The 26,135-nt window shown below is 40.2% G+C and overlaps 1 protein-coding gene across 33 annotated transcripts in view; it reads left to right on the top strand.

Moving 5' to 3' along the window:
* The window catches only part of nrxn1a (neurexin 1a), a 1,876,207-nt gene that overhangs the window by 1,590,159 nt on the left and 259,913 nt on the right, over positions 1-26,135 (top strand). The window lies entirely within an intron of this gene.

Below are 26,135 nucleotides of genomic sequence, written 5' to 3'. Positions count from 1 at the left end.
GAACAAGACAAGATACAGATACTACGAGCATGCATGTGAGTGTGAAGTGCGTGCCCAAATATGGAGCCTGAACTGGATCCCTGCCCTTTGCACTAGGTTTTCTTGCAGCAGCCTTTCAATTTTAGTTGCAGAAGGGCACTGTAGTACACCTCTGTTTTAGCCTGGGAGTCTGGCGAAGGGGTTCAGATAGGTGCTCTGAGCGTGCTGAGGGGTTGGAAAATCTCAGATAAGGGCTGGGCTGTGTTCATGGAGCAACATGGAGGCTGTTTGCAGCCAGCATTGTGCTGAAGTTGCTAGGTAGCATCTCTGACTTTCATGTCAAGAATTCTCGATGTCTTATTGACTTAGCATTGTTTGGTAAGATTAGAAGCTGCCTATTAAGAGACAAGTTGATAATGTCACTGCCAAGCAGTTATCTTCCTTCATCATCAACTTGCTGCTATCCAGTGAGAATCTCACCTCAACACTATTGCATAGAAGAGAATTGTTGCTCTTAACATTGGCCTGGCTGATCTTCTCACCCAATTCTGCCCTAAATGTCTCCATAGCCCATATCATTCACGCCGCTATGAGATTGCACCCTTAACTCCCCATTCATTGTTTTGTTCTGTTGTGGATTTTGTATCGGATGTTGTGAGTATAACCTTCTATCAGTGATGATTCTACTGCAAGAATACTTCATTGTATTATGACAAATATATAGAAAAGAGTTGTATGATAAATGTAGTCAAAGGAGGAAAGAGTTTCTTGCAAATGTAGGGGTCGATGCACTTGATCACCAAGCACAATGAATTTAGGAAATTATTGGTAACTCTGAGGGTATACATTATTATTGGAGGGAAACTTTATCAATGTAAGTAACTTTACAACAATTTTCTGATATTCACATCCTACAAGAAACTCTGGAAAATTCTATCTCTCCTGCCTAGGAATTTATAATGGAAAAAAGATAGGGGAAGCGCATTCAGATATAATGTTTGTATGCTATTTCGAGAGGTAGATTGATATTAAGGTTTGGATGAAACAAAATGAAAATAAAGTGCCCATTTAGATATTAGGGACCAGATTTTCAAAGCAGGATTGGGAACACAACATCGGAATGAAATCTGGTTTCTGACCCCATTACCCCGTTACAGTTCTGACCTCCCAGATCATTGACCAGCTTCCAGAGAGATTGAATGGATAGTTTGTTGGAGGTTTCCCTCTTTCTTCCTGGGCCCTGCCAATACTTTCAAAATTGAAGACTGTCCCAAAGTAATTGTGATTCAGAGATTACCTTCAAGGCTGTGAACTTTAAATGGTGCCCTAAAGAAGTCCCAGACCCAGCCGGCATTTAAAAATCCAGCCCAAGCTATCAAAAAGACATCAGGCAGGAGGGTTTCCTATGCTTGCTGGAATCTGTAAAATTTTTAATGCTTTGGAACTCTGTGAACCCTTCTGATGTGAAAGTTCTGTGGGTTTGTTTAGCTTTTGCCTCCTTTCCAGGCAAAATAATATACATATTGCTCCTCACAAAGCAAACTATATTGCTTTCCTCATGGAAACTGCAGATGGATGACTGAATAATTTGGCATTTGTTGATTTGTGTAGCTTGACAGGATCAGGAGTGTAAGTGATCATGACCTTTCCATTAATGGGAAGAAGAATCTCATTGGTACAAGGATGCAGGTTAGCCTTCAGGAGATAGACTCCTTTGTGAAGCAAATTGTAACTGGTCTGCTTCATAAGCTCAGGATGAACAGTGCATGTCATGAAATGTAGGTACTCAGCTAAGGACACGATCAGAAAAAATGCATAAGGTACTATCACGCCTGCCTTTTTTCTTTCCTCAACAGCCTAATTTCTTATTCAACCTTGACTATTATTGGAATCAGTGAAGGAATTCCCATACTTGTGACATTGATTACTACTTGTAAAGAGAGCAGCTTGAAGCAAGATAACTGAAAAGAACAAAAAAAAATGACGGCAATTGAAGCTTCAAATTAAGACTGAAATACAGGGAAATTAATGCAAATGAATAAAAATGCAAATAAAGGAAAATGCTGAAAGCAAAAATGACAAGCTATCCAACTTAAAACAAAAACTAATAGCTTAAGGAAGCTTGCTACTGATAATTGACTCACTGTTTTGCTTGTTTTAAGTGAGTGAATAACACTGTCAGCAACTATGTTACAAGATAAAATTAAATATGTTCAGAAAATGCATTGAACATTACGGTGATTGTTAACGCAGCCCCACAGAAGTCAGTAAGTTTCTTCATTGTGAATGATACGATACTGCATCCGTCCGCATGTCTGATTTAGTGATCTGCATTGTCTCTTTGTAGAATGCCACACCATTTCTGGGGCTTTGAAAAATTTAGGTTGAAATAATCATCTGCTAATATTGACCACAGTGCTTTCTATTCATATGTTACTGACATTGGAAACACGGAGTGAATATTTTCTCTGGATACTTCTTCTAAAATTGTCAAATCATTCTACCTTTTCGCAGTGTTAGTAACACATCACAACTAAAAACAAATGTCCTCTTCCCCATCACTTTAAAATTGTTAAGGTCATTCTTTTCTCAGATACATAGTTTGCTGTTGTAATCAAATCTAAAAGACACTTTGTTAATATTTTAAAATCAATCTATGTGCATCAATATTTTCACACAGTAAGGAGTGTTGGAGATTCAAAGATCAGGTTGTTGAATATATTCAATGATTCTTCCATGTATTGAATTTCCATACTGTTGGCATTCTATTTGGTGATAATAGTGACACAATTTTGTTCACAAACCTGAAGCTTACATTTAGATTAACAATATTTCAATTTGATGATGCTGCACCCGTTAACACAGCCCCACGGAAGTCAGTAAGTTTCTGCATTGTGAATGATACGATACTGCAACTGTCCGCATGTTTGATTTAGTGATCTGCATTGCCTCTTTGTAGACTCAGGCAAATTAGAGTCACAGAGAGAGTCGTAGAGCCATGCAGCACAGAAACAGGCCCTTTGGCCCAGCATTTCTATGTTGAACAACAAACACTAAACTACATCAATACCATTTGCCTGTACTTGGTCCAACACCCACTATGCTCTGAAATTTTAAGTAGTCATCCAGATGCTTCTTAAATGTTATGAGATAACTTATCTCCACCATCACCTCAGGTAGCACGTTCCATATTTCTACCACACGCTAAGTCAAAAAAGATTCCTCATCCTTTCATAACCACTTGCACTTCACCTTAAACTTCAGCCCTCTGGTCTTAGACATATCTGTCACAAGGAAGAGATTCTCATGATCTACTCAGTCTCAGTCTCTCGTAATTTTGCATACCTCAATCAGATTCACCCTCAATCTCTTCTGCTCCAAGGAAAACAAACCAAGCCTATCCAGTCTTTGCCCATGACTGAGACTGGATGTTCGAGGTAGAATCCTGGTGAATCTCCCCTGCACCCTCACCAATGCAATCACATTCGTCTGATATTGTGGTGACCAGAACTGCACATAGTATTTCTTCTGTGGCCTAACCAGTGTTTTATAAAGTCATAACAAGACTTCTTTGCTCTTATACTCAATGAACTCAAGCATCCTGCATGTCTTCTTCACTCCCTTGTCTACCTGTGTTGATATTTTCGGTGATCTATGGACTGGTACACCAAGGTCCCTTTGTTCCTCAGTGCTCGTCAAGGACGCACCATTCACTGTGTATATCCTTCCCATATTCAACATCCTAAAATGTATCTGGACTGAGCTAGGTGGACCTCATAGAACACGAGTTGCCTGATTAGGGCTGTTAATCTGATCCAGTCAGGAAGCCCAGGCTGACATATAGGGAAAGGACTGTCAGAGATTCTCTATACTCTGAGAGCTGGCTCTGAGGAAGCTGGATCAGTTAGTAGAAGGGTGACTTGGTGATTGGATACCAGTCTCTGTGGAATTATTTCAGTGTCACCTCACACTTATTAGAATTAAATTTCATCTGCTATTGCTGTGCCCAAATTACCAGCTGATCATTCTCAGATGTAGCCTAAAACCATCCTCCTCACTATCAACAACACCACAAATTTCTGTGTCATGTGCAAACTCACTAACTATACCTTCTCCATTCACATCCAAGTTGTTAATGTACATAACTAACAAGGGTCCCAGCATTGATCGTTGCAGTACACCGGTCACAAGCTACCAATTACAAAAACAACCATCCATCATTACCCTTCACCCCCTGTTTGTAAGCCAGTTTTGGATCCAATTTGTCAACTTATCTTGGATCCCAGATCTCTTATCTTTTAGAGCAGTCTCCCATGTGTGACCTTGTCCAAGGCCTTACTGAAGTTGATGTAAACCATATCAAAGGCACCAACCTCATCAGTATATTCAGTTACATTCTCAAAAAAACTGAAAACTCAAAAATTAGTCAGACAGAATCTCCCTTTAATAAATCCATGCCAACTACCTGTGATCAAACCCTGCCTTTCCAAATATTGATTAATCTTGCACTTTTGCATTTTTTCCAATCATTTCTTTTTTTACTGACATTAGACTAACTGGTCTGTAATTACCTGGCCTGTTCCTGCTGCCATTCTTGAACAAAGAAATTGTATTAAATATCTTCCAATCATCTGGTACTCCACTGTGACCAGCAAGGTATTACATATCTCCTTCCAGGGCCTCAGCGATCTCCTCCCTTACCTCTCATAAAAGCCTGAAATACATCTCATCAAGTCCAAGGGTGTTGTGCACCTGTATTCCCTCTAAAACATCAAATACGTTCTCCTTATTCATCTTAACATGTTCTAGACAATCCCAAATGAAATCTCTATCTACAATGTCTGTCTTCTCGGGTTTGGGGCTATTTGCCATGTAGCGTTGGAGGCTGAGGGATGACCTTATAGAGGTTTATAAAATCATGAGGAGCATGGTTAAGGTGAATAACCAAGGTCTCTTCCCCAGTGTAGGTGAGACAAAACTAGAGGGTGTAGATCTAAGGTGAGGGGAAAGATTTGAAAAGGACAACTTTTTCATACAGTGGGTGGTGCATGTATATAATGAGCTGCCAGAGTCATGGAGTCATAGAGATGTACAGCATGGATACAGATCCTTTGGTCCAACCCATCCATGCTGACCAGATATCCCAACCCAATCTAGTCCCACCTGCCAGCACCCAGCCCATATCCCTCCAAACCCTTCATATTCATATACCCATCAAAATACCTCTTAAATGTTGCAATTGTACCAGCCTCAACACTTCCTCTGGCACCTCATTCCATACACCCTTTGTGTGAAAACGTTGCCCCTTAGGTCTCTTTTATATCTTCCCCCTATCACCCTAAACCTATGCCCTCTAGTTCTGGACTCCCTCATCTCAAGGAAAAAACTTTGCCTATTTACCCTATCCATGCCCTTCATAATTTTGTAAACCTCTATAAGGTCACCCCTCAATCTCCGATGCTCCAGGGAAAAACAGTTCAGCCTCTCCCTATAGCTCAAATCCTCCAACCCTGGCAACATCCTTATAAATTCTTTCTGAACCCTTTCAAGTTTCACAACATCTTTCCGATAGGAAGGAGACCAGAATTGCATGCAATATCCCAACAGTGGCCTAACCAATGCCCTGTACAGCCGCAACATGACCTCCCAACTCCTGTACTCAATACTCTGACCAATAAAGAAAAGCATACCAAATGCCTTCTTCACTATCCTATCTACCTGTGACTTCACTTTCAAGGAGCTATGAACCTGCACTCCAAGGTCTCTTTGTTCAGCAACACTCCCTAGGACCTTACCATAAAGTGTATAAGTCCTGCTAAGATTTGCTTTCCCAAAATGCAGCACCTCACATTTATCTGAATTAAACTCCATCTGCCATTTCTCAGTCCATTGGCCCATCTGGTCAAGATCCTGTTGTAATCTGAGGTAACCCTCTTCGCTGTCTTCTAAACCTCCAATTTTGGTGTCATCTGCAAGCTTACTAACTGTACATCTTATGCTCGCATCCAAATCATTTATGTAAATGACAAAAAGTAGAGGACCCAGCACTGGTCCTTATGGCACTCCACTGGTCACAGGCCTCCAGTCTGAAAATCAACCCACCACCACCACCCTCTGTCTTCTTTGAGCCAGTGGAAGTGGTGAAGGCTGTTACAACAACAACATTTAAAAGACATCTGGAGTGATATGAGCCAAATGCTAGCAAATGGAACAAAATTAATTGAGGATATTTGATTGGCATGGACAAGTTGAATTAAAAGGTCTGTTTCATGCTGTACAACTCTATGACTCTCTGGCCTCAGCCATGTTCATTGTCTTATGCATAGGATGCCCCTTATGTCTCATAACCATCAATTATGACTGACAAGAAACATATGCATGCTCGCCCCTCTATTGAATCACAGAACCTGCTGTATTAATGTCGGCAAAACATTTGCCAATCAGTGCTTGCAGCTAAAAAGAACATTGGACTCTCTGTGTTAACGAATAAGGAGCTTAACACATGTGTGAGAAATGCTTAACAAATTAGATAATCAGCTTAATGGCTTTTGTCCATGAGTCACAGAGGGAAAATAAATAGTAAAGCAAAACAGCAATACTGGGAAATAAATAGTCTGTACTGGATCTCCATTTTGAGCCATAGAAGATGAGTTGGACCAGAATATTTCATTCACTAGTACAGCCAGTTACTCCTTTGCTGCGCTGATGGCTGTTGCTCTCTCCAGGCCTGAATACCTTGTTTCCAGATTTCCTATTTGCCCATCCCTTCCTATATACCATTCCACAATTGCAGCAGTCTGAATGTTAAAGCCCAATTGTTGGTAAGCCATTAGGAGGTCTGCAGGTACCTGATCTCATTTAAATTGGTCCCATATCCAAAAGAGTGTGAATTTCAGGCCCACAACTTCAACTGCCGGGATTATGCCCTTTTTCCCTTTTAATACTGCCATACTGATGGGAATGTATTTCTATGTCAGTCACTATTCCGATTAAACAATTTGGCAAAACTCCACAATGCAGTTAATAGCTTTTTACACTTCACTATTCTCAACTCAATCTGAAATTAAGTAATACATTTAATTTTTTTAATGAAATGTTATTTCCCTGATCAATTTAAGCTTCTTCAGGTCCTATCATTTATTTGATTAATGGAAATAAATATTAAGCAAGTTCATATTGAATGACAGTTGAAGTATCAGTTATAAATTTGCTGTATTACTGATCCATTCAATTCCCTTTCGTCAAAAAGGTTTTTCCATCAACCTTCATCGTTTGTGGGTCATGCCATATTCATGCTGACAGGAGCATATTCCCCTGCTAAACATAATTTTTCACCTTGAAAGGTGTTACTAATGTAGCCCTCACAGTAATGAAATAGTATGAGAAATGATATTGAAAGGGTTATAAATTGAGAAATGCTTAACAAATTGGATAATCAACTTAACAATTTTTGTCTATGAGTTTCATATTATTTAATTTGGTGAATTGTGTAGCAGTGTAAAGGGCCTATTCTCTCTGAATTGTTAGGAAAGTAATAGAGATGAATTACCGTGTAGAACCAACCTTTTAAAAAACTTGGTTATGTCTACCTTGTGAAAAAAAGACTTAAACATTTTATTTCTTAATGCCACTGAGGTCTCCCTGAAAGCAGGTTCAAACATGGCCTTGTGGAGTTGCATATCATTTTGTTTAGCATGATGTGACATCTCTCTGCAGTCAGGGACTTCTGAAACCTCATTTTCTTTCTTATTTTCTCCAGAAATTGGAGCAACATGGCATACTCTTGTGTAGGTTATAACGCTGTGCCTTTTATACTTAGGGCTTGTTCTTAATGTGCTGTCACTCAGTGTTTTCAGAAATGTTACTGGATTTCACTGATGAACCCTGTTGGTTACATGGAACCAAATATGATCATGGTAACAATCAGAAATTCTTCCAAACAGAAATTCTGCAAGAGTGACCACATAAAGTTTTTAAAAAAGAATTTCCAACCAGAGTAGTGACTTAATAATGTATGTCTCATTTGAATGCCTTCATACATGAGGATCTAATCATGCTGAATTATTTTGTTTGTAACTGACCAGCGTCACCCTTTTAATGTTTGAGCTTCCTTACAGATTTTTTTTGAGTACCTTAATTGTGCCTTCTGTGCTCTGAATAAGCTTGTGTTGCTATGCAGTCTATAGACAAACATTTTGTTTAATCAACAGAGACACACCCTGATGTGAGTACAAAGAATCACGAGACTCATAGGATTTTACAAGACGTTAGTAATACAGTCAAGCTAGTTTCCAGCATGCAAAGCCAAGTCAGGTCTCAAGTCAAAAATACTACCTGAGATTAAACTGACAATTTTGAATGATACTATATTTGAATTTTCCTTTTTACAAATTTTTGACAGTTTGCTAAAATTTGCAAGTTTTGGGAGGCTTTTTTTTAAAATGTAGCCTAAGTTCTGACTCATAGGCTATGTGATTGCAAGGGATTCGGACAATATTTCTGTTCACATGAGACAGCATTATTGTGCAAGGAGATCTGCCACTGGGTCACCGATAGTTCGAATTGGCTGGCTAAGTCATGATTATTATACTCCTTGCTCAGTGAATACATAATTCACAATTCCGCGATTCCTACTTCACGATCAATGTTGACTTCAGCTCAATAACCAGCAAGCAGGCAATATCGCTCATGTTAGAAAAGAGCCTGAAGGGCAAATTATCTTTTCTACTACATTTCAAATATTTTCCACTTTTCTCTCTTCAAAATCATATTTAACCCCAAGCTGACTTGTTTGATTTATATGTGCTATATAAATACATGTTTTTATGTATAGCGGCCTAGTTGTACAGTACCAGTGGAAAATCTCTCTCTTTAAAACATTCATTGGAGAAGGTTTAATTCTGCAAGAATGGGGAGACTGGGAGTAGGTGAGAGTGAGAATTTTGTAATATTTGGAGAGAAGAACAACTAATGATCCAGTGCATACACTTATAGGTTTAATTAAGTTATATTTGGATGCCGGTAATACATTAACATGGCAAGGTCAGGATTTTAGTAAATTGCATGTAAAAGATGAGAGAATTGAGAAGTCTTTGTAAATTATGTTTAATGTAACTTTAAATTTTATTTGAGCAGTATTGGTTTCCTGTGACTGGGATAAATGGCGAAGAAAATGAATTTGAGCCACAGTTCTGGATTTTCTCAATGAAAGGTTGCATATTGCATCTGTTGTCTCATTCTCTTGCAACTTGTCTTGATGTAAGCACTAGGCAAAAGTGAGGACTGCAGATGCTGGAAATCAGAGTCAAGATTAGAGTGGTGCTGGAAAAGCACATCAGGTCAGGCAGCATCTGAGGAGTAGGAATATCGATGTTTCGGGCAAAAGCCCTTCATCAGGACTGAAAGTTGGTTGTTTTGAATGTTGTATCCCTCTGGTTGCTGGTGTGGCTTCACACAATATTGAACAGCTTGTGTTAGCCTTTGAATCTTATATTGATGCCTCTAATGACCTCTGCTGTAAGACTTATAGGCTTTAAAGGTTCTTGCAGTCTAAGGTGGCATAACTGCTTCCACTTACCAGGCTTGCTAACATTGTGCTAATGGAAGACAAATTACCCAAAGCTTGTCATCTCTGTCTTTCCATACATATGGCTTCATATTTGTTTTGTCATAGCATTTTCATTGGGTAACCTTTGGGTTTGTCCAAGATGTCATTTAGGAATGCTTCCATTGTGATAATTGCTGTCATGAACTGGTTGTTCTGTTGACTAGCCCTGTTGACATGAAGTCAGAATGGTGCCCCTCATCTCGAAATTTACTTCTGAACTGATTGATGGTCTCTATTTGGTTGTTGCCAAAAGGACATGAATTTCATGCAGTGTATGCTAAAGTTAAATTCCACTCCTAACTGACTTTCAAGTACTGACAATATTCACTTTCTTTAGGACGGCACGGTGGCTCAGTACTTAGCACTGCTACTTCACAGCGCCAGTGACCCGGGTTCAATTCTAGCCTCGGGTGTCTGTCTGTGTGGAGTTTGTGCATTTTCTCCAAGTCTGCAAGAGTTTCCTCTGGCTGCTCTGGTTTCGTTCCATAATCCAAAGATGTGCAGGTTAGGTGAATTGGCCAGGCTAAATTGCCCATAGTGTTCAGGGATAAATATAGGTGAAATGGTAGGGGAATGGGTCTGGGTGGGTTACTCTTCGGAGGGTTGGTGTGGACTTATTGGGCCAAAAGGCCTGTTTCCACACTGTAGAGATTCTAATTCTAATATTTTTTTTAGGTTCTCTGTATGGCTATTGGACAGATCTAATGCATTCAGTCTATTGAGGTCTCCATTATGGTGGGCGGCACGGTGGCACAGTGGTTAGCACTGCTGCCTCACAGCGCCAGAGACCCGGGTTCAATTCCCGACTCAGGCGACTGACTGTGTGGAGTTTGCACGTTCTCCCCGTGTCTGCGTGGGTTTCCTCCGGGCGCTCTGGTTTCCTCCCACAGTCCAAAGATGTGCAGGGTCAGGTGAATTGGCCATGCTAAATTGCCCGTAGTGTTAGGTAAGGGGTAAATGTAGGGGTATGGGTGGGTTGCGCTTCGGCGGGGCGGTGTGGACTTGTTGGGCCGAAGGGCCTGTTTCCACACTGTAAGTAATCTAATCTAATTATCTGCAGCAATTTTAATTTTAGTGGCTTGTTTATCTGGTTTGCATATATTGAGGTCTAGAAAACAGTTTGACATATGATCAGAACAAATTAACAATAAAGAGAACTATTTTCCAATTGAGTGTTGGAAATGTTGTCATTAACGTTTTTTACAGTTTTTAAATGCTATCCAAAGCTATTGATAACTATGCAAGTTTTTTTTCTATTTTTCTTACATTTAATAATCTCTGATTGATGAGCTGTTTCTTTCTCATTTAGCTCTGAGCTCCAGCGTAAAGCAGTAAGTTTGCAGAGAATATGGCTGAAACTTTATTGCTGGAACAGCACAGCAGGTCAGGCAGCATCCAGGGAACAGGAGATTCGACGTTTCGGGCACAGGCCCTTCTTCAGGAATGAGCAGAGAGTGTTCAGCAGGAGAAGATAAAAGGTAGGGAGGAGGGACTTGGAGGAGGGGAGTTGGAAATGTGATAGGTGGAAAGAGGTCAAGGTGAGGGTGATAGGTCGGAGTAGGGTGGAGGCGGAGAGGTCAAGAAGAAGACTGCAGGTCAGGAAGGCGGTGCCGGGCTGGAAGGATCCGGCTGAGACAAGGTGGGGGGAGGGGGGATGAAGAAACTGGTGAAGTCCAAGTTCATCCCCTGTGGTTGGAGGGTTCCCAGTCGGAAGATAAGACGCTCCTCCTCCGACCGTCGGGTTGTTGTGGTTTGGCGGTGGATGAGTCCAATGACCTGCATATCCTCGGTGGAGTGGGAGGGGGAGTTGAAATGCTGTGCCACAGGTTGGTTGGGTTGGTTCGTCCGGGTGGCCCAGAGGTGCTCTCTGAATCGCTCCGCAAGTAGGCGGCCTGTCTCCCCAATATAGAGGAGGCCACACCGGCTGCAGCGGATGCAGTAGATGATGTGGGTGGAGGTGCAGGTGAATCTGTGGCGGATATGGAAGTTTCCCTTGGGGCCTTGGAGAGAAGTGAGGGGGGAGGTGTGGGCGTAAGTGTTGCACCTCCTGCGGTTGCAAGGGAAGGTGCCCACCTTGTCTCAGCCGGATCCTTCCAGCCCGGCACCGCCTTCCTGACCTGCAGTCTTCTTCTTGACCTCTCCGCCTCCACCCTACTCCGACCTATCACCCTCACCTTGACCTCTTTCCACCTATCACATTTCCAACTCCCCTCCTCCAAGTCCCTCCTCCCTACCTTTTATCTTCTCCTGCTGAACACTCTCTGCTCATTCCTGAAGAAGGACCTGTGCCCGAAACGTCGAATCTCCTGTTCCCTGGATGCTGCCTGACCTGCTGTGCTGTTCCAGCAATAAAGTTTCAACTTTGATCTCCAGCATCTGCAGACCTCACTTTCTCCTCGAAGAGAATATGGCTGCAGACTCTAAAAATGGAAATAAGCCGTTTGAAAAATCTGTGTACTTCTGGCTGTTTTGAGCTGTTACTGGATAGGTTCTTCTCTGCAGTCTCAGTATTTAGCTTCAGTCATAATGAATTCACCGATGAGTTATGTTTAAAGCAAGACCAGACCAGGAATTTAATGTTCAATATCTGTTCCGACTTGAACCTCTCAGCAGATAGAAATTACACTCTCCTAAATTTGAATGATCTTAGTGGGAGGTGGCTGGAGTGTGCCTATTATGAGATCTGTTACAGTATATTTAGCTCTTTGATGAAGTTAGTCTTTGTAACTGATTATGCTCACATCTATAAATTGAACAAATGAAATATGAAACATTCATAAGTGAAATATAAGTTTGAAAAGCACTCATTCTGCCTTTATGCTGTCAAGTCTTATGTTAATGGGAATGTTGTTGGACAGTAAAATTGTGCTGTAGAGCCTCCATGTTGGACCTCAGGATTCTTTTAAGAGACCACCCATAGACACAGCTCAGTCAGCCAATGCATGTTGTTTCACAAATGAAGAGATTCCCCAGCTACGAATTTGAACGTTTTTGCATCCATGCTGCTATTGTTTTGAATTTTAATTGTAAGTGTATGGGAAATGGCAAAAAAGAGAGAAATCGGAAATGGAACACAGTTTGAGTTGTCACTTTGGTCCTGGCCCACTGTTGTCAAGATCCAGAGTCTGCAGGCTAAGGTTGTGACGTACATTGGTGGCAAACATTGTCAACCTCCTACAGGAACTGTTGCTGCCAGCTGGGCCCGATGACCAGAAAAGGTTACCATCAGTCTCTTTTAAATTTCTGGTGCCTTCCAGGTCATAACAGACTTCATATTCACAATTTTCTAGTCAGGAAGCCATGATGAATAGCTTGTAGTAGACAAGCAGGAGGCTGGAAGAACACAGCAAGCCAGGCAGCATCAGGAAATGGAGAAGTCAATGTTTTGGGTGTTACCCTTCTTCAGTTACACCTGAAATGTTGACTTCTCCACTTCCTGATGCTGCCTGGCTTGCTGTTTTCTTTCAGCCTCCTGCCTGTCTACTTTGGATTTCAGCATCTGCAATTTTTGTTGTTTCTAACCATGATGAGTAGCTTGGCTGAACCAATAACTATGCAAAATTTTCTGTGAAGACAACAGCAGGAATGAACAGCTTTTGAATTCCCCTCTCTGACTGGATTCCCAACAGGTATGGGATGGCATCAACTGCCTGCACATGCCAATCTGTACACTGTCAAAGCTACCACCTTTTATGGTAGCAATATGTGTCCATCCAGATGCATCTGTTGTGCAACCATGAGAAAAAGTTAATGCAAGACTATGCCAGATTCCCTGCAGCTGTCATGTATGTCATATCATATTAACTTTTAGATTGCATTAGTTGGACATTAAAGAAAAGATAAACAAAATACTGTTTTTTTGACATGCTTTTTATACTGTCCCATTTTTAAATGCATTAAGTTCTTGAAAGTCGGAATGAAATTTATAGTACTATGGAGAAAGAGCGTGCAATTGAGATTAATTGAAGAGCATTGAACGAAGAGCAACATAGTCTTAAAGGTCTCAGTTGCCACCTTCTGTCTGTGTCATTATTTGAATCTATGCTTCTATGATCTTATTCAATTCTTCAGACTTGGCTAATGGCACCCATGTGTACTGCTCCAACAAGAGCCACATAAGCATCATTTACATCATTGTGAAAGCCATTGGAATATTGAAGATGTGCTTCATTTGTATAGATGCATTTGGAAGTTCTTTCAGTATTCAGCATCTCAGATGTCCAAAACATTTACCGGTATGAACAATATTGTGCAGCAGAGGGGATTTCAGGTGGGAGACTGGAAGGGACTCATTGCTCATTGTATAGTGAGAACATTGAGGAGGAGGCAGAGGATCAGGATGACATGGGAGTTAGGGCAAGATCAGTTGAACTGTTTACTTTAGTGCTCAGGATGACCTTAAAACATGTAAGTTCACCTGTCTATCTTGATGACCATCTGTCCACCCAATCGCTGATCTACTCACAAAACTGTCCTTTGATGATTCAGCGATGTATTACTGATCTGTCCATTGGATCATTTCATGTATTGAAACTTAGCATGTGAGAGTTGGCACTCAGGCCAATGTTAAGATATGGCATGGAAGTAATGCTGATCAATATATTTATGTGACATTATTTTTAAAAAACTAAACAGATCTCTTCTAGTAATAGGGGAGGGTTACTGATATTGACAGCCACCTCACTGAAGGGTTAAAAAAAAGAATTTCTTCAGCAGTCCTCCAGTTTAATGGTTGGCATAGGCTGTGAGAGGATCATTGCAATGCCTCTGAAGTGACATGGGCTACCCCTGTTATTTTTGGCTTCTTTTCAAAAGAAGCAAATGAAAACTATTTCAGACATACACAATTGGCAGAATAAATCTTCAAAGGATTCTGACTTGGGCAATTTTACAATTTATCTGTTGGAACAAAACAAAATCAAGCAAATTATTTTCCCCCAGTACCTTTACTGTCGTGTATGTGTAGCTATACTGTAATCCAGCTTGCTCCTTGTCACTCTGGCAGCCTTGGGACCAGGCATTTGCCGAACTGGAGAATTTGCTCGACCATAAGAGGTCACACAACGGGGGGTTAACAAAGGAGTTTTTGAAATGGAACTGGAGCCATTTGATCCTCGGCGAGGTTGAAAAGTTTAATTTTTATGGCTTCCACACTCAGCTGTGAGGAACAAAATAAATCTTCTTACCAAATGATCCAACAAATACAATACAATATTCGAGCAAAAAATGCATTCACTAAAATGAATGAGAGCACAGAATGAGCATGTGCACAATATGACTTTGTGACCAATACCAGAACTGAAACTATACTGTAGGTGACAAACAACAGGTTGCTGGTACAGAGAATGCACATTCAGGGACTGCAATCTATATCTGTCAAACATCTTATTCAAGTGGCTAACAATATTAAGGAACATCTACCTTGTCATTCTTGGCAGCTATATTAATTCTATCATCCTCAATGTTGGTTAGTAAAAGATATATTAAGGTAGATGTTCATTCATACATTTGGAGCAATAGAGGAGTATTGGTGAAAGTTGCTGTTTTTAGATGTCTCTATTCTGTTTCTTTTGAGCTCTAGCTCTCTGTCTCCTCCTTGGTTATTGTGTGTCTTGCAATCATTTAAGTGTGCACAATCAAGTGTCTCTCATCACATTGTTAAAAAGTAATGATGGAAGAAATACAATGTCACAATTGTCTTGGAGAAATTCAAATTGCGCACATTTCATTAAGTAAATTTGAGCTGAAAATTTGTAAATATTAACTTTTCTTTGAAATGTGAAAATGATCCAAGTTTATGAATATGACATGTTTCTTCAAGTCAGTCAAGCTTATTTAAATGCTACATTCAGAACTTGGTGTGATCTGATTTGGACTGAAGAAATCACTCAGGTGCCCCATCATGGTTAGGATTATGCATTTCATGATTATTGAGAATCAGTCCCTTCTATTTCTATTTATGGTTTCTCTCAGATCTTATTCCAGACTCATTCTTAATGTTGGAACATTTTCCTTTTCAATACTGCCAGCATTGAAGTCTCAATGCAAAATTACCTCTCCCACATTTTACATTGATCCTGAAATGTCTGTCAGATTAGATTAGATTCCCTACAGTATGGAAACAGGCCCTTTGGCCCAAGTCCATATCGACCCTCCAAAGAGTAACCCACCCAGACCCATTCCCCATATTCACCCCTGACTATGGGCAATTTAGCATGGCCAATTCACCTAACTTGCACATCTTTGGATTGTGGGAGGAAACCGGAGCACCCGGAGGAAACCCACACAGACACGGGGAGAATGTACAAACTCCACACAGTCAGTTACCCAGGGCAGGAATTGAACCACTGAGCCACTGTGCCGCCCCATTTGAGATTTGTCATTTGAGGTCTGAGCATCCAGCTTTCCCAAGCACAACGTATGGTCACCCACTCACATCAGTTACTCTCTGGCAAAGGAGTGGAACGTTACTAAACCAGGATTTGTTCGAATAATCACTGTATTGTAGTTTTACACTCACTTGTTGCTGCTTCCACTCCAAATTCCAGCATGTCACAATCGTCCGACCACTGTATCCAAAACCCAGGCATTCTTTTTATTCCACCATTCCATTTGAATGTGCAGATCAGGTGAATTGCCCATAGGGATAGGTGCATTAGTCAGAGGGAAATGGGTCTGGGTGGGTTACTCTTCAGAGGGTCGGTGTGGACTTGTTGGGCCAAAAGGGCCTGTTTCCACACTGTAGGGAATCTAATCTTACTGTTCAGCTATAACCCAAATCTTCTAGCTTCCTTCGTTCCACCTTATTTTCTATGACAAAGACATTTTGAGCAGTATTAGTCAAAATACATTATTTATACCAAAAATACAGTACATAGTAATCTCACATCAGAATAGTCTCAGTCTTAACATTATCAGGGATTGTTTTCTTTTAAAGACGATTTTCATGCTGCCCCTTTTACTACTATTTTGTGACAGATTAACAGTTCGGTGCTAACCAAATGTGTTTGAATGGAAACTCAAAAAAAACAAAAATTGAAATGAATACAAGTCTGTGTCTCTTCTGCACCAGAATTCTGACCTGTGCCCAAAGCAAAACGTTTGGCAATGATGTTTGACAAGATATTAAGGTGCTTATATATGACCCCAGTGCTGTAATTGCAAAGCTCATAATTGTTTTCGAACATGGTCATCATGGTAAAAAGATCAACCAAACCAGAATAAAACCATATCAATTATCTTTTTGTCAGTACACAAACCGGTACTTGTTTCAAGGCCATAATCCACCTTGGGAACGAAAAGACAGTGATAAATGACCGAGCCTGTTCACATAGTTTATGCTATCACCTGCACTATTTTGTGTGTTACCATTTTGTGATGCACTCCATTCTCAAATATATACTATATATAGTTACTGCACCTATACCTTTCTAATAAGATTCATCCACCTAATAAGTCGATGACCTTGAAAAACCAAAATGCTTGACAGCTGTGGAAATGTTAATGAAACCTTTGACAGTTGAAGAAGCCCATTTTGGGAATTGTGATTTAACTGTAGAGCATTTGTATTGAATTTTCTCAGATGCTTCCACAGATTTATGAAATTAATCTAACTGGAGCACGAACTGTCAAAATCTGAAAAGAAAATATTCAGCAATTTCTGGCTGTTACAAAAGAAAATGGGAACTTACAAAGGGTCAATTGTATTGGTGCAAACCTCTTTTGAACCATGTCTTAAGATGTCTGGGCATTTCTTTATTAAGTCTGCATAACGTTTAGATGAAGTCTTCATCATTTAGGTTCATAATTTGTGGAGTGCAAATTATTTGTATTGAGCAACTTCATGAATTAGTTTTTATATTTTGCTGTACACATTGGGAGCGGGATTGCAAAATGGTTGTTTCACATTAGAGTAGTGTTGCAAATAATGTGTGCTCTTTAATAACATGAAGTGATGGGTCCAATTGTGAAATTAGGTTTAGGGATGTGTGACATAACAATTTGAACAAGTGCATCGAAAATCTAACAAAACTGTCAAATCTTTTCAAGACTTTTAGAGGACAGGAACAGAAGTACTGTACATTTAGATTTGAAACCAAAATGTCCTCTTACTGTGTGGGTAAAACAGCATGTTAGTTGTGAGTGTGGGTCGTATTGCCATTTTTACACCGTTCTTCTACTTTCCGAACCATGTAAGCAGAAGGTTACTTCACGTTACACCAATGAGAAAGGCAATCATCCCCATAAATGGACAGAGGGGGATTCCAAACTTGCTGTATAATCTCAGTGTTAACTTTGTAGCCTCAAGCCTACGGATTGTTCTCTTCACAAGTTTGTTTGGCACTTTCTTCTCATACTTTGCATTTTTTGAGAAGATTTCTCTTGTACACTTGACGGAATTGACTTGAAGGCTGCACTGGCTTATGAGAGATAAAAGGTGATGCTATGCTGGTAAATCAGCCTTTGTTTGGCAGTTGAGAAACAAAAGACACAAGCATAGGCTGATTGTGTTGACTCAGGCTGATTGGACTTGTTGCCCTTCGGCCCAACACTCTGAACAGCAATCCACCCAGACCCATTCCTGTACCCTATATTTGCCCCGACTAATGCACCTAATCTATACTTCCCTGAACACTGTGGGTAATTGAACATGTCCAATTTACCTGACCTGCACATCTTTGGATTGTGGGAGGAAATCGGAGTACCCAGAGGAAAGCCACGCAGACAAGGGGAGAAGGCGCAAACTCCGCACAGACAGTCGCCCGAGGCTGGAATTGAACCCGGGTCCCTGGTGGTGTGAGGCAGCGGTGCTAACCACTGAGCCACTATGCCACCCTATACCAGTATATTCACCATTCATAGCAATGCTTTTATTGAAATAAAACAAAGAATTGTGGATGCTGAAAATTAAAACAAGAACAGAAATTGCTAGAGAAAATCAGCAGGTCTGGCAGCATCTGTGGAGAGAAGGCAAGGTTAATATTTCAAGTCTAGTGTACCCTCTTCTTAAGAACTGGTAATAGTTAGGAAGACATGGTACATATACTGAAGACAAAGTAGGGGTAGGGGTGAGCAAATAGGCAAAGATATATCCCAGAGAGAGAAAGAGAGAATGACAGTTAGGGAGACAAAGTGTTTGATGATAATCTGCCAGGTGTAAGATAAAGTGATAATGGGGGCCATAAGTGGATGAAAATGGTCTGGCATGACAGACCCTGGGTTTGAATGTAGTTAAAGGATAGAGAAGGAGGTATTCAGGATCTAAAATGATTGAACTCAAAATTGAGTCCTGCAAGTTGTAAAGACTCCAAATGGAAAATGAGGTGCTTTTCTTTCAGCTTTCGCTGAGCTTCATTGGACCATTGCAGCAAACCTGAGACAGAGACATTAAGAAAGAAAGAGCCTATTTGTTGTGCTCCAATTCCCTTCCCCTTCCAGTCCCACATCAATCATTCACCTTTACATTACATTCAGTAGAACCCTGCGTGATACTTACCTGACAACTGATGAAGACAATATTCCTCTCCTTCCAGACAGAATCATTGGATCATTTACTAGTGTGAGACACCTTGCATCAGTATGTGAAGCCAAAACATATTTAGGCTGGATGCATTGCAAACAGATGAGAAATAAATGTGGATGCCATGCTTTCGTCTGTCAAACTTATACCAAATCGATGAGCTTTGAGTATTGCTCCATCTAATTTCCAGATGCACTGAAAAAATGGCAAATGTTGGCAGGGCCACCGTTTATGGTGCACGCTGTTAGCACCTGCTCACCTGGTACTGACTTAGATCTTCCATGTCCCCTGTTACCTCTCGCAACCCTGATAGCCCATTGATCTGACCCATGTGTACACCTGTGACAGCGAACTTTGCTTCCAGCTGTTCTCCTTACCTCTAAAACCTGACGTTGCACCTTAATGATGCTGACCTTCCACACACCCCCATGTGGAGCCTCCATAGTGACTGCTGTTAATAAATTCCCCTCTGCTGAAGCCTCCCATGCTCCCTAATTCTGCTTCTCCCAACCCACCTATATAACTGCAGTTTCCCCCTTTCACTATCCTTATCCTCAACTCAATACATTTCTCTGCTTCACCATTTCCCCTCAGCCTCAACCTCTGTACCCTCGCTTTGCAGTGATCTCCCACACTGCTCTGATTGCACACTCCCTCCTTTACCCTCCTCAGCTAGCAACATACAACTTCCTCAATTTATATTCACTCCAGATCTCTAACCAACTTCAATGAATAGCTTCTAGACGTGACGAGCCAAACCCCTGAGTGCTGCCTTTACAGCTCTGGAAGCGATGATGCACTGTTCTGTTGACTGCTTCTGATAGCCCTGCAGGACTGCCCATTGCCCATTCCCCGACTATAGTCAGAACTATCCCCGGAACATGAGAGTTTAAGCAGATGAATGACCATGGCCAAACCCCTAAACCGTGTAAGGACTGTACCCATAACAGAGTTTTCCAAAATAACTGAAAGATCTGTGGATGCTGCAAATCAAAAACAAAAGCAGAAATTGCTGGAAAAACTCAGCAGACCTGGCAGCATCTGAGAGAAAGCAGAGTTAATGTTTCGGGGGAGGGAATGCTTCTTCAGAACCCCTCTTCTGAGTGTTCCACGACCCCCTCGACTTTAATGACTGAGGACTAGTCCCCATCCACTTTCCAACATGACCGTTTGGTTAAATAGGTGTGCTGTGTGTTTGTCACGCAAGCAGCTGGCACATGCTGGAAGTGTTAGATTGATGTCTTGGTGTGCTATACAGCATCACACATATATATTCACAGCCACACATCTGTACACAGACATGTATATGCATATCCTTATTATGTTTTTAGATCCAGGTTAACAGAAAGCATGGACCATGTTTCTGTACTTGATAAAAATGACTATTTATTTTGACTAAGCAGTTTCCAGCTGCAGATAAACAACTATGAAATATCACCATATAACTCGACTGCGTGAAACTCTAATCCCCTTCTAAAATGACATACGTATGCAGCTAGAAACTGACAAAAGTCAACCAATTGTTTATTGGCTTGAAGAAAAAACTGAAGGCAGTTCAATGATCCCTGCCCACAGGGTTCACTGTTGTGATCCTCTTGGCTTGCCAGGACTTGTTGCTCCATGATCTCACTTGTCCATGTTTTTCCATTTGCTTTCTGGATACACAGAGACTAGTTCCCTTAAGTTATAAAGTCTCTGACTTACTGGTTGAAAGCAACAGCTTGCAGAATCTGGTGATGGAAACTAAATGGGCTTTCTCCAGGCTTTAAGTTTTTCTTTTAACTGCAGAGAGAAAGACAGCACCTCATTCACATCCACAAGTTACTTGAGAGCCCAGCACACAGTTTTTGGCAAGCAGAAGCATTTTGTCACTGTTCATTAGAAAGGCAATGAGTTGTTGATCAGCTACCTGTTGCTGGCTGAATCTCCCTTTGCACATCCCCCTGGCTTCAGCTCATCTGAAGTAACCACCCTCCATTGCTTGAACAAGCAACTATGTAAACAGTATTTACCTTGAGTGTTAGCAACTTGCTTTTAAAAAAAGTGAAGAGACAAAAAAAACTGCAGATGCTGGAATCCATGGTAGACAGACAGGAGGCTGGGAGGACACAGAAAGCCAGGCAGCATCAGGAGGTGGAGAAGTCGATGTTTCGGGTGTAACCCTTCTTAGTGAAGCCATACCTTCCACAATTCTTGATTTTTAAAACAGTCCTTTTATCCATTTCAATCCATAATCAAAGTGGAGAAATATTGAAAGATAAGTTCTTTATGGCACAGCAGTGTTTATAGCCTTGTGGCTCTGGCTAGAGTGCCAATGCACAAACAGGTATGGTGAGGCAAGGCATGGATGCTGTAAACATGCAGGCAGATTGGAAGTGAGTGAGCATAGGAGATTAGACAAGCAGTGTGGAGATGCAGAGTGGTCTAATTCATGAACTGGGTACATATTCCTTTGCACAATGTCCTTGCAGCAACCTTTCAATGCTAGGTGCTGGTGAACCTTGCACAGCAATTCTGTGCTTCATAAGAGTCCTGTAATAGCTTGGATAGGTGGCATGACGATCGTGAAAAGTTGGCAAATCTTGGATAACAGCGTCCTGGACCTTGGATAACGATGTTCTAGGAATCTGTACAGCTGGTGCCCTATGATGCCACTACATAGTGAGCACCACAGAGGCTCTTCGTAGCTGACAGTGAGTTGAAGTCACCAGGTATCTGTTCTGACTTTCATGTGGAAAATTCTGAATGTTTGGTTTGCCTGGCGCATTAACCAAGATAAGGATCAGCTGACTAATAAGGTGAATAAAAACAGGAAGTGCTTCTTCAGAAAAAAAGAGTCATATTGGACTCAAAACATCAACTCAGATTCTCTCTTCATAGATGCTGCGAAATGTTTGAATTTTCTGTTTTAAATTTCAGATTTTGCTTTTATGCTAATGAGGTGAGCTGTGCAGCTAATAAGTTTTAACAAGAATAATCCTTCTTAATTGGTAACACTCTGCTGCCTGATCGGAAACTCATAATACCACCTAACAGATGTATACAAGATGCAATGAGTTCTTCAGAATGTCAAAATAGGCCTCTGTGGATTTTTGCAGTTTTGCAAGAAATTTCACCATAGCCAACATCATTCAAAGCCCTGTAAAATTGTGTTGTTATGTTAAAGAATACTGCGAAATACACATTTCTTACAAATGAGATTGAACTATGCTATGCATACAGATGCAATATTGCACGTACGGTCCTCATACAAAGACCACAACAATGTCAAACTGTCCTTACTATGTACCGATGCTAGTCCATCCTGGATAGTTATATATTGTAAGTCATTAGAGTAGTTTGGTGAGTTACGTTTATATATCCTAACTTATATGAATGTAATATAGATTTATGTGTCGAAAAGTGTGGTGCTGGAAAAGCACAGCCGGTCAAGCAGCATCCAAGAAGTGTGAGAGTCGACATTTCAAGCATAAGCTCTCCATCCTAGTTGATTATAACCTTACTTTGAAGCCTCTTGCAAGGATGCCCACCTTGAAGAAGTTCTCTTCTCCCTGTCCGGCTGTGCTTTTCCAGCACCACACTTTTCGATTCTGATCTCCAGCATCTGCAGTCCTCACTCTCTCCTAATATAGGTTTATCTCTTATAAAATACAATGTTCCTAAATATACACAACTAAACTTCAGTCTGTTTCCACATTAATCGAGTCTGCTGCCTGAATTTTGCTATGTAAAGAAATACACTGGGAATCAAATATGTATTCATATTCCTCCTAATTACTGTCAACACCACAAAAAAGTTGCTTGTGAATGCTAATTAGATGCAATATTGTTTCATTATCGGCTATTTTATGTTTACATTGTGACAAGTTTTAAAAATATTTTGACTTCCAAATCTCTCAAAGTCAGAACATGATTTTTATCTTGCATCACAGCTTGACTGTCCGGTGTAATCTTACCAGTTACTTTGTTGGTTTTTTTAAAACCGGGTTTCAGAAGGAAATTTGAGTTCACAGGCCATTTCATTATTCAGGACTCTGGCATTTTGTTTTACAGAATGGTGAGGACACAAATTATGTTGAAGTACGCTTTTATAAGTAATATCTCGCACAACAGCACAACACAAAATGTGTATCAATCGAAGGTTCAATAAATTTCCAACACAAGTTAGAATATTTAAAAATACTGGCTCTCAATTAACCCATATACTTTTTAATTGCATCCTAATAAGAGGCAGAATGTAGAATCAGAGGGTTCTGGGGACCACTCTTGTGCTTATGAAAATAATCAAATCTGGAAATAGTAGGATCTCTGGACTCTCCATTCATCTACATTTTACATGGACATGGGTCCATGTTAGGTTTTGATGCTGACTGGAAAAGCTATCCCCTACTTGTACTCAAGTATTTCTGTCTTTGAAAAGTTTGAAAGAAATTTGTACATAAGACATGAAAATCTAGTTTGGATCAGAACAAAGTTCCATTGTTATACAGAGGAATCTCAATTATCTGAAGGACACGGGCCGGAGAATTTCGATCGGTTAATCGATTGCAGGATAACATAGATTAGCCAAAATCGGCACCTTGCGATCATGCTGGATAATCCGAAATTCAGATAATCAAGGTTGTTCTGTACTTGTGACTCCCCGGAACACACATGCAGATAGGTAACAGAACATTTAGGAAGACAACTTATACAACTGTACCCACAAATAATAACACTGGTTACCATCAATTTTTAACAGGCTGCTGCAAAAACAGATTTTGCTGCAGTATAATGCATAGGTTGCATTTTCTGTAAGGTAACTGTCAGTGACAAAACTAAGAAATGCATGGCCACTATGGAATTGAAACTCTTTTCCAGAAACCTCCTAATTTAATCATTAATCTGACTGAATTAGCAAAGCTGAAATAGCAATATGTGTATTATAATTGATCTTGCTGTGCTTTAGTTGGAAGAGAAATAAATCAACGACAGTTCCTATTTCTGATCAGTATGCAGCAGCAGATTAGCATTTATGGAGGGCAGTGAAAGATAGGGATGGATCAGTTGTGATCCCTGCATCAGTTGAACTCTTGGTGACTGTTTTCACATGAACACTGACAAATTGATTCAGGCAATGAATGTGAATGTAATGCAGTATGCGTAAATGGGATAAGGAAAGATGAAAGGTAAAATAGCAAGGGAAAAATTCAAGATTCTGAGTACATCCTAAAAATGGTTTCCCTTCTGCAATTTTGAGATGTTTTACCAGTTGGTGGAAACCATTAGTAACATCCAATATCTGAAAACATCTTATATCCAAGAATGTTCGACTGCCCTATACATGTGGTCGCAACATAATTGGTGTAGGTATCTATCATTATTGGGCCCACACAGTGCACAATGTTTATAATACTTTATACCATTAAGTTCCAAGGTCTGGTTGCTGCATTGAACTTGGATGCACACATAATGCAAGGTTCATTACAGCCCCCTTTTCTGCAGAATTTAACATAAACTTGATAATATATACAGAGCAATGTTTCAGAGGTACATGCTATTTCAGTGTGCATCTCAAGGGAAGCTTTCAGCAAAATTGATGTGCTTCTCGTGACCTTCACGTCGAACCATCCCACATCTTTGGACCTTATGCTGATTCGCTCACAAGTATTTTTCTTGGAATCTAATGTTGCGTACAAAGAAACATCACATCTTTAAGGTCAGGTATTAGCTCTTTAACAGTTACTGATGTGCAGTGATCTACCTATCTCACCATTTTAATTCTGTGGGCAGGGTTTTACGGGGACCTGGGGCAGATGATTGGGTTTGCTGCCACTGTGGGTATGAATTCTGGATGCAGTTCCTGCCTGATGACATTAAGGTCCACTGAATACAATTCAACTCACGTTGAAATGACTTGTTGGCAAACAGTGGCCAGTGATTTTAATTGCTGTCTATCAACATATGATATATTGATATGATTATCTCCATAGTAAACTAACCTGAATGTGTTAGATAAACTCACAGAAGGGGAAGGAATATTTTCACAAAGAACTAGAGGGTGTCTATGGGACATTACCACACCAAAGAAATTAAACGTCAATTAAGGAGGATTAGAAAATAGAAATATCTCAGAAGGAAATAAATCATATGTAAAACTTACTATGTATATTTTATACCAGACTAGATTAGAGTTAGTTTGCTTCTTCAAAAAATATGTTTTTGTTCCACAGTACTACATTAAAAGAAGAAAAAAGCTTCATGGAATATGTCTGCCAGCTCATATGAATAGTTCATTGAGTTTTGTAAATTATTTTTTCAATTTCAAATTTACCTCTGAATGTTAGTGGTAGGCTCAACAGGAATGAATCTAAAATTGAAATAATTGTGTGATATCAAAAGAGGCATGCTCACCCCAGTTCAGTTGTTGTAGGTTGTTGTGTTTTAAGAGAACCTGAGTGTTATTTGACCTTACCCAGACGCTATGGAGGAGCCCATAAATTTGGCCAATAATGAAGTGCACATTCATTACCTTTGAAAGCTGCTGATGAGCACTCAAATAACAGTATAACCATTATACTGAATTTGTAAATATTGTAATTTACATTTATGATCCATTTTCAAGCTTGGACAAGTCTGAGAAAATCTTTTCTGCATGACAGCGTAGTAGAGGATTTTAAAAACAATAAAATAATGTCTTGTTCACAAAGGGTTAACAGTTGAAGAGAAATTAAATATTAACCATGTCTCTTCTTACACAGTTCTGGAGTTCAGTAGTTGACTTTTAACATGTATCACTTCAATATTTAAGTTGTAAAATGACTCTTCAGCGATCCTGAACTATAGGTGACCTTGTCCTTCTACAAAAATAGGTTTTGTTTGATGTTGGGAAAACTTATGAATGACAGAATGGTCTGCCTCATCTAGTATACTTCAAAATAGAGCTCCAGTGTGAACAATACATTCATTTCCAAGTATGGCTGGTTGATTAGAGTAATATTTGTTTCCCCTCTGGGTGATGCTCTCAGTTTGCATCCTAATGTAACTGTT

The sequence above is a fragment of the Chiloscyllium plagiosum genome, unplaced genomic scaffold, assembly GCF_037043375.1.
Source record: "Chiloscyllium plagiosum isolate Xiang-an unplaced genomic scaffold, Cpla_swu_hap1 HiC_scaffold_10, whole genome shotgun sequence".
In the NCBI taxonomy this organism is placed as follows: Eukaryota; Metazoa; Chordata; class Chondrichthyes; order Orectolobiformes; family Hemiscylliidae; genus Chiloscyllium; species Chiloscyllium plagiosum.
Note: the sequence above shows the minus strand (reverse complement) of the source record. Positions and strands in the feature narration are given on the sequence as shown.